We start from the raw sequence: 12,795 nt of genomic DNA on the forward strand, positions 1-12,795 counted from the left end.
TCTCCCGCAGAAACTTCGTCCTCCTCTGCATCGACCAGGACTACTGCACGTTTGAATTTGTCCTGGTACAGGTCCGGGTGGCGCTGTTCATATGCCGACAGTTTCTGAACCATGTGCGCCGGTGAGGGGTAGTCCGCTTGGGAGGCCATGTCCTTGAGCGGTGTTGCAAGGCCCGCTATCGCCAACTCGATCGTTTCCTTTTCGTTATACGAACCGAATAACATCGGTTCCTAAGATTCCGGAACCGCTGGATGTATTCTGTCACAGTTTCTCCACGCTTCTGACGTAGTTGTGCTAGATCGGCAATGCCGGACTCGGAAGCCTCTGAATGGTACTGCATATGGAACTGCTCTTCCAACTGCTTCCAAGTCCGGATGGAGTCCGGTGGCAACGAGGTGTACCACCCGAAAGCCGATCCCGTGAGGGACTGTGAAAAGAGCCTCACGCGTAGTTGGTCCGACACTGAGGCCGGTCCTAGCTGTGCTAAATATCGGCCCACGTGCTCGATGGAGCTGGAACCATCTGATCCACTGAATTTGGAGAAATCAGGGAGCCGATATTTAGGTGGTAGCGGGATCATCTCATAGTCGTCGGGGTACGGCTTGGAATAGCCGATTGCCCTTCTTTTCGGCACCATGCCGAACTGGTCTCTCAGTATGGTACTGATCTGATCCGCTGTGCTGGCTGCAGGAGTTGAACTCTGGATATTCGTCGGGGTGGCGTACTTAGCCAGCCATGTTTGCTTTTCCAGCTCTGAGCCAACTGCAGGAGCTGAGCTCTGGAGGTTCGTCGGGGTGGCGTACTTAGTTAGCCACGTCTGGTTCTCAAGCTCTGTCGCTGACGTCCCTCCTGTTTTCCCAGAAGTCCCTGATGTTGTGGCCTGGTTTGTGAGTGCCCAGTTGCCACAATCTGGCACATACGTGCACGTGTACCCGTGAGGGATCTCCTTAGGCGCCTCAAGCAAGAACTGGTAGTCACTAGGGTCGCCACCGATCTTGTAGACGACGAATGCCGGTGAATTCGGCACTTCTGGCGCCGCCAATGCAAATGGCAGCGGTGGACGGGACTGGAGTGGCAACTCTCCTTGATGTGTCCCGAGAGCTGGTCCTGACGGCGAGTACTGGTGCCTCATGATCTCCTGGATCACGCGAAGAGCGACACGCTCCAACGTGTTTACCAGGTTCTCAGAGTGGCGGTGTAGCGAGTGAGCCACCAAGTAGTTGATCTCCTGCCGCAGGGACCTGGTGCGTTCCTCCGACGGGGCAGAGAGGTCTATCCCATCTAGTGCACCATTAGGCGAGAACCCCTTCCACCGATGCCATGTGAACGGGTTACGTGGAAAGAGCCGATGAGGTCGGCTTCGAGGATGACTTTGATCTCGTCATACTTCTTCTTGAGCTCGTCGGTCAGATCCTCGTACGTGACTGGCGTGCCGTCCGCCATCTCAGATGTAGATGGCGATGTGGTTGATGTAGAAGCTTGTCCCACCGGGCGTGCCAGAATGTGTTGACGTCCGAAAACCACCGGCGGGCAGCGACGGGCAACACCGTAGAGCCGGGAACAACCTAGGGCTGCGGCTGGCCGAGGTCCCTCCGAGCGACGGCCCGCAAAGCCTTCTGGTCACACGTCCGATGCTGATTGCAAGGGCGTGCCACCTGACCTATACCTGGTCAGGAAGGTAATGGAGATGCCTCGCTTAGTTTCCTGCATGGCATACACGTAAACATTAAATACGAGCCTCGATCGGCTCTCAGGTTATCCTGTGAATCGGCTCAAGGAGCCGATCCACCCATGATTCGTACGAGGTGCACGAATATATGGTGGTCCTGCTTGATCAAGATAAAGCTAATGAGATCTACGACGATTTAGGGTTTTCACCGCATAATCGGATCATCCTACTCAGGATTGGGCCTCGCGGCCACGCATGGTGATCGTAAGCCGATCCTAGATAGGGCCTAAAAACCAACACGAGGTTGATCCCCGGAACATCCTGTCTAGGACTAGCAAACGACACCCTACGTGCCGCTGGATCCTCCAGCCCTTTGTAAGGCCTAACTATTGCAGATATTAAACTAATCCTTGATGAACAAGGAGCAACCGTAACGGATCGGATCTACTAAATAATGATCAAGCGGGGTGCCGCCCCTACACCTAAGATAGGTGTAAGGGCGGCTAGATATGCAAGGGTTGCACTACGATAGCATGTTACGCGAAGAACTATGCTAACCCTAACACATCTATGATAACTACGTTGCTCGCCATCAACAAGGCTTCAGTACGAGCAACGCATGAACAACATGGAGCTTGTGCTGCCTAGATCGCAAGATGCGATCTAGGCAGCATGTTGCCTACCGGTAGAAACCCTCGAGACGAAGGAGTTGGCGATGCGCCGAGATTGATTTGTTGGTTGAACGTTGGTTGTTGTTTATTCCATAAACCCTAGATACATATTTATAGTCCAGGGGACTTTCTAACGTGGGAATAATCCCCACCGTGTACGATACAAACTCTAACTTTTAATCTAAGATACAATCTACCATAATTAAAGATACACGGGCAATCTAGCCCAAACTCTTCGTGCAAGGCCGCTTCAGAGATCTCCCACGTGTAATCTTCCAAGCCCATCTCTCTTACGGCCCACCTCCTGATTTGGCCAAAATCTGGTGATAACACCAGCAAGGTCTTATCTTGAAAAGAAAGTCTTGCATAGAAATTATCAATAATAATATTACCAGGAAGCTCATGAATGGGGCATTTGAGCATTAAAGACTTCAATCTCCCCCACGCTTGGGCAATACTCTCTCCATCATGAGGCCAGAAATTATATATGTGGTTCCGGTCCTTGTGAATTTCACTTGGAGGATAGAACTTAGAATAAAACAGGGGCACAATATCATTCCATTCAAGAGAATCCCCATTATTCAGTAATTTATACCAATGCGCCGCTTTACCAGACAGCGATATAGAGAATAGTTTCTTCCTAACTTCATCCATAGCAATACCTACACACTTGAATAAGCCGCATAATTCATGTAAGAACAATAAATGATCACCCGGATGGACAGTTCCATCCCCTTCATAGCGGTTATCCACAACACGTTCAATAATTTTCATAGGTATTTTGTATGGAACCTCTTTCTCACCTGGCGCCTCATCCACTACCTTTGCAGTAGTAGTAGATTTTCCAAATAAAAATTCAAGAGAGGATCTCTCCATAATGAATTATAGCAGCAGGCAGAATTAAAATCAGCACGAACAGTAAAAGTTTCCCTTACCAATTCCACTTACCAATAGCGCTTCACTCCCCGGCAGCGGCGCCAGAAAATAGTCTTGATGACCCACAAGTATAGGGGGTGTATCGTAGTATTTTCGATAAATAAGAGTGTCGAACCCAACGAGGAGCAGAAGGTGTTGACAAGCAGTTTCGATGAAGGTTTCACTGTAAATGCTCACAGACAAGTATTCAGGGGGTTTTGATGTAACAGATGAATAAAGTACGAGTAAGTAAAATGCGACAGTAACAATTGCAGCGAGTGGCCCAATCCTTTTTAGCACAAAGGACAAGCCGGTTTGATTACTTATAATGACCAAACGTTCTTGAGGACACACGGGAATTTAGTCCAGTGCTTTCGCTTCATATAGCTGATTAATCTTCATTGTTTTGATAAGTGTTGTGTGGGTGAACCTATGCTAATGCACTGCCCTTCCTAAGACTACTACATACTTGTGATTAAACCCCTTGCAAGCATCCGCAACTACAAGAAAGTAATTAAGATAAATCTAACCACAGCCTTAAACTCTGAGATCCTGCTATCCCTCCTGCATCGATATACCAACAGGGGTTTAGGTTTCTGTCACTCCGGCAACCCCGCAATTAGCAAACGAGTACAAGATGTATTCCCCTAGGCCCATAAAGGTGAAGTATCATGTAGTCGACGTTCACATGACTCCACTAGAAGAATAACACCACAACTTAAATATCATAACATTGAATATTACTCAACCATAATTCACTACTAACATTTAGACTTCACCCATTTCCTCAAGAACTAAACGAACAACTCGCGAGACATCATATGGAACATGATCAGAGGTGATATGATGATGAATAACAATCTGAACATAAACCTTGGTTCAATGGTTTCACTCAATAGCATCAATAACAAGTAGAAATCAATACCGAGAGAGTTTCCCCTATCAAACAATCAAGATCCAACCCTAATTGTTATAGCGGTGATGAGGTGCAGCGGTGGAGATGGCGGTGATGATGATGAAGATGATGGTGATTGATTGCTTTGTTATGCGTACAGCACGCGTCCGTTGGGAACCCCAAGAGGAAGGTGTTATGCGTATAGCGGCAAGTTTTCCCTCAGTAAGAAACCAAGGTTTATCGAACCAGTAGGAGCCAAGAAGCACGTTGAAGGTTGATGGCGGCGGAGTGTAGTGCAGCGCAACACCAGGGATTCCGGCGCCAACGTGGAACCTGCACAACACAACCAAATTACTTTGCCCCAACGTGACAGAGAGGTTGTCAATCTCACTGGCTTGCTGTAACAAAGGATTAGATGTATAGTGTGGATGATGATGTTTGCAGAGAACAGTAGAACGAGTATTGCAGTAGATTGTATTCGATGTAAAAGAATGGACCGGGGTCCACAGTTCACTAGTGGTGTCTCTCCGATAAGAATAAGCATGTTGGGTGAACAAATTACAGTTGGGCAATTGACAAATAAAGAGGGCATGACCATGCACATACATGTTATGATGAGTAGTGTGAGATTTAATTGGGCATTACGACAAAGTACATAGACCTCTATCCAGCATGCATCTATGCCTAAAAAGTCCACCTTCAGGTTATCATCCGAACCCCCTCCAGTATTAAGCTGCAAACAACAGACAATTGCATTAAGTATGGTGCGTAATCTAATCAATAAATACATCCTTAGACATAGCATTGATGTTTTATCCCTAGTGGCAACAGCACATCCACAACCTTAGAACTTTCTATCACTGTCCCAGATTTAATGGAGGCATGAACCCACTATCGAGCATAAATACTTCCACTTGGAGTTACAAGCAAAAACTTGGCCAGAGCCTCTACTAGCAACGGAGAGCATGCAAGATCATAAACAACACATAGATGATAGATTGATAATCAACATAACATAGCATTCACTATTCATCAGATCCCAACAAACGCAACATATAGCATTACAGATAGATGATCTTGATCATGTTAGGCAGCTCACAAGATCCAACAATGATAGCACAATTAGGAGAAGACGACCATCTAGCTACTGCTATGGACCCATAGTCCAGGGGTGAACTGCTCACACATCACTCCGGAGGCGACCATGGCGGTGAAGAGTCCTCCGGGAGATGATTCCCCTCTCCGGCAGGGTGCCGGAGGCGATCTCCTGAATCCCCCGAGATGGGATTGGCGGCGGCGGTGTCTTTGGAAGGTTTTCCGTATCGTGGCTCTCGGTACTGGAGCTATTATCGACGAAGGCTTAAGTAGGCAGAAGGGTAGGTCAGGGGGCGCCACGAGGGCCCCACACGCCAGGGCCGCGCGGCCAGCACCTGGGCCGCGCCGCCCTAGTGTGGCGGCGCCTCGTCGCCCCACTTCGGTTCCCTTTCGGTGTTCTGGAAGCTTCGTGGAAAAATAGGCCCCTGGGCGTTGATTTCGTCCAATTCCGAGAATATTTCCTTACTAGGATTTCTGAAACCAAAAACAGCAGAAAATAGCAACTGGCTCTTCGGCATCTTGTTAATAGGTTAGTGCCGGAAAATGCATAAATATGACATAAAGTATGTACAAAACATGCGGGTATCATCAATAAAGTAGCATGGAACATAAGAAATTATCGATACGTTGGAAACGTATCAGTGATGATGATGGAGATGATGTCCAGCTCGATGACGATGACGATGGCGTCGATTTCCCCCTCCGGGAGGGAATTTCCCCGGCAGATTTCAGCCTGCTGGAGAGCTCTTTTCTCTCTGGTGTTTTCCGCTCCGCAGAGGCGGCTGTGACTCTTCGCGACTATCCTCTGGAGCTTAGGTTTTCGGGACGAAGAAGTACGTGAAGGAGAGGAGGCCAGAGGGGGCTGTGGTCCCCTCCCCACATGGCGGCGCGGCCAGGCCAGGGCCTGCGCCGGCCTATGGGGGGCCCATGGTGGCCCTCCTCGGCTCCTCCTTTTGGCTCTCTTCGTCTTCTGGAAAAATAGGATTTTTAGTATAATTTCCGTCAATTGTTGATCTTCCGAAATATTGCATTCTGACAGCGCTTTTTCCAGCAGAATCCTCACTCCGGTGCGCGATTCTCCAACAATCATGAAACATGCAAAATAGATGAAATAACATAAGTATCACCTCTAAATACGAAATATATCACTGAATAATAGTAAATTATGATATAAATAGTGATGCAAAATGGACGTATCAAGTTGCTACCGTTGCTTTTAAGCTTTTCTTTCTCTAGGAACTGGTTAAAATTGATTGGGGACGCCATGATCTACAACATATATTTGCAATAGTTTAGACTAATGTTTATGACAAATTAAGTTCAAATTTTAATTCAACAAAATTAAAAACTAGGTGAACTCCCACTCAAAACAATATCCCTCGAATTGTCTTAGTGATCAGACGAACCAAATCCACCACACCAAGTCCGATCATCATGAGACAAGATGTAACTGAAGTAGATATGCCCTAGAGGCAATAATAAAGTGGTTATTATTTATATCTTCATGTTTATGATAAATGTTTATATGTCATGCTATAATTGTATTAACCGAAACATTAGTACATGTGTGATATGTAGACAAACAAAGAAGTCCCTAGTATGCCTCTTAACTAGCTTGTTGATTAATGGATGATTAGTTTCATAATCATGAACATTGGATGTTATTAATAACAAGGTTATATCATTGTATGAATGATGTAATGGACACACCCAATTAAGCGTAGCATAAGATCTCGTCATTAAGTTATTTGCTATAAGCTTTCGATACATAGTTACCTAGTCCTTATGACCATGAGATCATGTAAATCACTTATACCGGAAAGGTACTTTGATTACACCAAACACCACTGCGTAAATGGGTGGTTATAAAGGTGGGATTAAGTATCCAGAAAGTATGAGTTGAGGCATATGGATCAACAGTGGGATTTGTCCATCCCGATGACGGATAGATATACTCTGGGCCCTCTCGGTGGAATGTCGTCTAATGTCTTGCAAGCATATGAATGAGTTCATAAGAGACCACATACGAGTAAAGAGTACTTGTCAGGAGACGAGGTTGAACAAGGTATAGAGTGATACCAAAGATCAAACCTCGGACAAGTAAAATATCGCGTGACAAAGGGAATTGGTATTGTATGTGAATGGTTCATTTGATCACTAAAGTCATCGTTGAATATTTGGGAGCCATTATGGATCTCCAGATCCCGCTATTGGTTATTGGTCGGAGTGATTACTCAACCATGTCCGCATAGTTCACGAACCGTAGGGTGACACACTTAAAGTTGGATGTTGAAATGGTAGAACTTGAATATGGAATGGAGTTCGAATATTTGTTCGGAGTCCCGGATGAGATCCCGGACATCACGAGGAGTTCCGGAATGGTCCGGAGAATAAGATTTATATATAGGATGTCATTTTATGTGAATTAAAATGATGCGGAAGGTTCTATGGAAGGTTCTAGAAAGTTCTAGAAAAGTCCGGAAAAAACCACCAAGGAAGGTGGAGTCCCGGTGGGACTCCACCTTCCATGGCCGGCCAACCCTAGTGGGGGAGGAGTCCCAAGTGGACTCCCCCTTAGGGGGCCGGCCACCCCCCCATATGGAAGGGGGGAATCCCACCCCAAGTGGGATTCCCACCCTAGGTAGGTTTCCTTTTCATATGGAAGGTTTTGGTTTCGGGTCTTATTCGAAGACTTGGAGTCCAACACTTGGGGTTCCACCTATATAACGAGGGGCCAAGGGAGGGGGCCGGCCACCCCAAGACCACAAGCTGGCCGCCCCATTGAAGTGGCCGGCCACCCCCTCCCAAACCCTAGCCGCCCCCCCTCTCCTCCATATCTCCCGCGTAGCTTTAGCGAAGCTCCGCCGGAGTTCTCCACCGCCACCGACACCACGCCATCGTGCTGTCGGATTCAAGAGGAGCTACTACTTCTGCTGCCCGCTGGAACGGGAGGTGGACGTCGTCTTCATCAACAACCGAACGTGTGACCGAGTACGGAGGTGCTGCCCGTTCGTGGCGCCGGAAGCGATCGTGATCAAGATCTTCTACGCGCTTTTGCAAGCGGCAAGTGAACGTCTACCGCAGCAACAAGAGCCTCATCTTGTAGGCTTTGGAATCTCTTCAAGGGTGAGACTCGATACCCCCTCGTTGCTACCGTCTTCTAGATTGCATCTTGGCTTGGATTGCATGTTAGCGGTAGGAAAATTTTTGTTTTCTATGCAACGTTATCCTACAGTGGTATCAGAGCCGTGTCTATGCATAGATGGTTGCACGAGTAGAACACAATGGTTTGTGGGCGTTGATGCTCTTATTATCTTTAGTTTGAGTACTTTGCATCTTCGTGGCATAGTGGGATGAAGCGGCTCGGACTAACTTTACATGACCGCGTTCATGAGACTTGTTCCTCGTTCGACATGCAACTTGTATTGCATAAGAGGCTTTGCGGGTGTCTGTCTCTCCTACTATAGTGAAGATTCAATTTACTCTTCTATTGAAAACATTAGTATCAACGTTGTGGTTCATGTTCGTAGGTAGATTAGATCTCTCTCGAAAACCCTAAACCACGTAAAATATGCAAACCAAATTAGAGACGTCTAACTTGTTTTTGTAGGGTTTGGTGATGTGATATGGCCATAATGTGATGATGAATATGTATGAGATGATCATCATTGTATTGTGGCAACCGGCAGGAGCCTTATGGTTGTCTTTAAATTTCATGTTGAGTAGTATTTCAAAGTAGTTGTAATAGTTGCTACATGGAGGACAATCATGAAGACGGCGCCATTGACCTTGACGCTACGCCGACGATGATGGAGATCATGCCCGAAGATGATGGAGATCATGTCCGTGCTTTGGAGATGAAGATCAAAGGCGCAAAGACAAAAGGGCCATATCATATCACATATGAACTGCATGTGATGTTAATCCTTTTATGCATCTTATTTTGCTTAGATCGCGACGGTAGCATTATAAGATGATCCCTCACTAAAATCTCAAGATAATGAAGTGTTCATCCTTAGTAGCACCGTTGCCAAGACTTGTCGTTTCGAAGCATCTCGTGATGATCGGGTGTGATAGAATCAACAAGTGCATACAACGGGTGCAAGACAGTTTTGCACATGCGGATACTAAGGTGGCCTTGACGAGCCTAGCATGTACAGACATGGTCTCGGAACACGTGATACCGAAAGGTAGAGCATGAATCATATGGTTGATATGATGAACACTTTGAGTGTTCGCCATTGAAATCACACCTTGTCTCGTGATGATCGGACATAGGTGCGGTGAATTTGGTTCGTGTGATCACTAAGACAATGCGAGGGATATTGTTTTGAGTGGGAGTTCACCTAGATTTTTAATTATGTTGAATTAAAATTTGAACTCAATTTGTCATAAACTTAGTCTAAACTTTTGCAAATATATGTTGTAGAGATGGCGTCCCCAATCAATTTTAACCAGTTCCTAGAGAAAGAAAAACTTAAGAGCAACGGTAGCAACTTCACCGACTGGTTCCGTCAGGTGAGGATCTTACTCTCTCGCGGAAATCTGCAATATGTGCTTGATGCACCGCTAGGTGACCCTCCTGCAGAAACCGAAACCGATGAAGTAAAAGCTGTTTACGAGACTCGGAAAACTCGGTACTCTCAAGTTCAGTGTGCCATCCTGTGCAGTCTGGAATCCGATCTTCAAAAACGTTTTGAGCACCACGATCCTCATGAGTTGATGAATGAGCTGAAAGCTATATTCGAGACTCATGCGGCCGTGGAATGCTATGAAGCATCGAAACATTTCTTCAGCTATATGATGGAAGAAGGCAGCTCCATTAGTGAGCACATGCTCGCCATGACCGGGCATGCGAAGAAACTCAGTGACTTGGGAATAGTGATTCCTAACAGACTGGGGATTAATCGTGTCCTTCAATCACTGCCACCAAGTTACAAGAACTTTGTGATGAACTACAATATGCAGAACATGAACAAGGAGTTACCTGAACTCTTTGGCATGCTAAAAGCTGCTGAGATTGAGATCAAGAAAGAGCACCAAGTGTGGATGGTCAACAAGACCACCAGTTTCAAGAAACAGGGCAAGTCTAAGGGAAAATTCAAGAAGGGTGGCAAGAAAGCTGCCACGCCTCCTATGAAACCTAAGAACGGCCCTAAGCCTGATGCTGAGTGCTATTATCGCAAGGAGAAGGGACACTGAAGCGTAATTGCTCCAAGTATCTGGCTGATCCGAAGAGCGGCCTTGTCAAGAAGAAGAAAGAAGGTATATCTGATATACATGTTATAGATGTTTATCTCACTGGTTCTCGTTCTAGTACACTGGTATTTGATACTGGTTCGGTTGCTCATATTTGTAACTCGAAACAGGAACTAAAGAATAAATGAAGACTACTGAAAGATGAAGTGACGATGCGCGTTGGAAACGGATCCAAAGTCGATGTGATCGCTGTCGGCACACTTCCTCTACATCTACCTTCGGGGTTAGTTTTAAGCCTAAATAATTGTTATTTTATACCCGCGTTGAGCATGAACATTATATCTGGATCTTGTTTAATGCAAGACGGTTATTCATTCAAGTCTGAGAATAATGGTTGTTCTATTTTTATGAATAATATCTTTTATGGTCGAGCACCACAAAAGAATGGCTTATTTCTGTTAGATCTCGATAGTAGTGATATGCATATACATAACATTGATGCTAAGCGAATTAAATTGAATGATAATTCTACTTATATGTGGCACTGTCGTCTTGGTCATATTGGAGTGAAACGCATGAAGAAACTCCATACTAATGGATTACTTGAATCACTTGACTTTGAGTCACTTGATAGATGCGAAGCATGTCTAATGGGAAAAATGACAAAGACTCCATTTTCTGGTATGATGGAGCGAGCTACTGACTTATTGGAAATCATACATACCGATGTGTGTGGACCAATGAGCGTAGCATCGCGCGGTGGTTATCGTTATGTTCTAACTTTCACAGATGATCTGAGTAGATATGGGTATATCTATTTCATGAAACATAAATCCGAAACTTTCGAGAAGTTTAAGGAATTCCAAAGTGAAGTAGAAAATCAACGTAACAAGAAGATTAAATTTCTACGATCTGATCGTGGAGGTGAATATCTGAGTTATGAGTTTGGCATGCATTTAAAGAAATGCGGAATACTTTCACAATTGACACCGCCGGGAACACCTCAACGTAACGGTGTGTCCGAACGTCGTAATCGAACTCTCTTAGATATGGTTCGTTCTATGATGTCTCTTACTGATTTGCCGTTATCATTTTGGAGTTATGCATTAGAGACAGCTGCATTCACTTTAAATAGAGCACCATCAAAATCCGTAGAAACGACACCGTATGAATTATGGTTTAATAAGAAACCTAAGCTGTCGTTCCTGAAAGTTTGGGGTTGCGAAGCCTATGTAAAGAAGTTACAACCGGACAAGCTAGAACCCAAAGCGGAGAAATGCATCTTCATAGGATACCCTAAGGAAACTATAGGGTATACTTTCTATCACAAATCCGAAGGCAAAATCTTTGTTGCTAAGAACGGAACCTTTCTTGAGAAAGAATTTCTCACTAAAGAAGTGACTGGAAGAAAAGTAGAACTCGATGAGATTGATGAATCTATACTCGTTGATCGAGTAGCGCAAAGATCGAAGTCGTACTGCATCGCCTACACCGGCAACAGAGGAAGCCAATGATAATGATCATGAAACTTCGAACGAGGAAACCATCGAACCTCGCAGATCGACAAGGGAACGTACCACTCCTGATTGGTATGATCCTTGTCTAAATGTCATGATTGTGGATAACAATGATGAGGACCCTGCGACGTATGAAGAAGCGATGATGGGCCCAGATTCCAACAAATGGCAAGAATCCATGAAATCCGAAATGGGATCCATGTATGATAACAAAGTATGGACTTTGGTAGACTTACCTGATAGCCGAAAGGCTGTCGAGAATAAATGGATCTTCAAGAGAAAAACAGATGCTGATGGTAATATTACTGTCTATAAAGCTCGACTTGTCGCAAAGGGTTTCCGACAAATTCAAGGAGTTGACTACGATGAGACTTTCTCAACTGTAGCGAAGCTAAAATCTGTGAGGATTTTGTTAGCAATAGCTGCATTTTTCGATTATGAGATTTGGCAGATGGATGTCAAAACGGCGTTCCTTAATGGAGACATTGAGGAAGAGTTGTATATGGTACAACCCAAAGGTTTTGTCGATCCTAAAAATGCTGACAAAGTATGCAAACTTCAGCGTTCAATCTATGGACTGAAGCAAGCATCGAGAAGTTGGAATCGACGCTTTGATAAGGTGATCAAAGACTTCGGGTTTATACAGTGTCATGGAGAGGCCTGTATTTACAAGAAAGTGAGTGGGAGCTCTGTAGCATTCCTGATATTATATGTAGATGACATATTATTGATCGGGAATGATATAGAACTATTAAGCAGTGTAAAAGGTTATTTGAATAATAGTTTTTCAATGAAAGACCTTGGTGAAGCATCGTATATATTAGGCATCAAGGT

Source organism: Lolium perenne, chromosome 2 (assembly GCF_019359855.2).
Source record: "Lolium perenne isolate Kyuss_39 chromosome 2, Kyuss_2.0, whole genome shotgun sequence".
NCBI classification, from domain to species: domain Eukaryota; kingdom Viridiplantae; phylum Streptophyta; class Magnoliopsida; order Poales; family Poaceae; genus Lolium; species Lolium perenne.